Here is a 1,649-nt window from a genome sequence, read left to right on the forward strand (position 1 = left end):
AGTCAATAATGAGTATAATGTTAAACTAAAATGTTAATGATGAGAAATGTTAAATTATCTAACTAGACTAGTTGTTTCAGCCACGATCATCTTCATTCTAGGCTACATGTGCTACAGTCTGTCCTGCTGGATGTGATGTGATTTGTTATACAGGTGTGATGGAGTGAGTTCAGACCAATAGGATATCAGAATGGTTTTTACACTGCTCATCCAACCACAATCAGATTCACTCTATCCATGTGTCTGGACAGATTTCTATAGATTTGTTTTTTTTCGTTCAAATATTGACCCAATGTGTCCATTTTGCAGTTTATCAGAAGAGACAATCACCCACCTTTTTTGGGACTGTTCCTATACTCAGTTATTTTGGAAAGATACTTTTTTGTTTATGAATGATAAGTTGGATATGGACGTACCATCTAATTCAAAAAATATGTTATTTGGATTTTTTTGTACAAAGACACCAACTAAGAAAGTTTTTGTTGTAAACGTAATCCTATTATTAGCTAAATTTCATATCCTCAGTTGTAAATTTTCTAAACTAAACCCCAAATTTACAGTTTTTATGCGTATTTATCCTATTATATTGCCACCTTAAAATACTGCACCAAGGCAAAAGCTTTAAAGACCAAATCAATCTGTAATGAATTTCAATTGTAACCTGCCCATGTTTTTTTATTATTTTATTATTTTTTTTCTATACGTTTCAAATTTTAATGCCTATCTTAAGCCTTGACTTGTTTTTTTTTTCTTTATGCTGTTGCATGTAATTGTTATAAACACTTGTTATAAATAAAGACTGAAAAAAAAAAACTCCTGCTGAGCAGAGCGGCAGGGTGTCAGAAACCAGCGAAACAAAAGTAAAAAAATAAAATAAATAAAAAAATAAAACTTTGCATTTTCCATCCGAAGATAAACATTTGATGCACCGTCATGTGCTTGCTCGACGGTAGTTTTCTTGCTTACTTTTCGTAGCCCAAGTGGCACCGAGCTCTTGAAAACCCCCTCCTACTGTGGTACACGTCACTGCACAGGCTTCCTCCTGCCTTTGTCTGCACTTAAAAATGTCCCCACTCCAAAATCCACCGTTATTTTGGGCACCCATCTGTCTCGGTTAAAGCACCAGAGTGTACTCCTCTGTGCACAGCGTCTGTTTGATCTCCATCCGTGAGTTTTTGGCCATTTGACTCTCTTGATAAATGTCTGCTTCCAGGTACAACAGACGGCTTTTGGAAGCAAAGTTGAAGCAAAATGTAGCGTCTGAGCGCTTTCAGCGTAAACTAATACCAGTCACAAGAATTTTATATTTAGAGGAGGCAGGACAGTTCCCCTGGGGGGTGGGTTTTATCAGGAAGGGTTGGAAAACTTAAATCTGAGAATAAAATGATGCAGTTTTTGTCAAGCAGCTGCAACAATGATTGCCAGTGTTGCAGGTTCACATAGAGCATACAAAGGTCTTAAGTATGTCCTAAGAATTGAGCAAAAAGCGGGTTGGATCACCCAATGGGAAGACTTGGAGGCCACACAGAGTCGACCCGAGTAAGGTTGAATGGAGTCAATGAAAAAGGCCTTATGTGTTGGGTCTATGTCTTGTCCCTGGTCTTCCCAGTCTCTCACAATGACTGCTGGAGACAAGCTCCATCTCCCTG

This window comes from Austrofundulus limnaeus, unplaced genomic scaffold (assembly GCF_001266775.1).
Source record: "Austrofundulus limnaeus strain Quisiro unplaced genomic scaffold, Austrofundulus_limnaeus-1.0 Scaffold97, whole genome shotgun sequence".
Taxonomy (NCBI): Eukaryota; Metazoa; Chordata; class Actinopteri; order Cyprinodontiformes; family Rivulidae; genus Austrofundulus; species Austrofundulus limnaeus.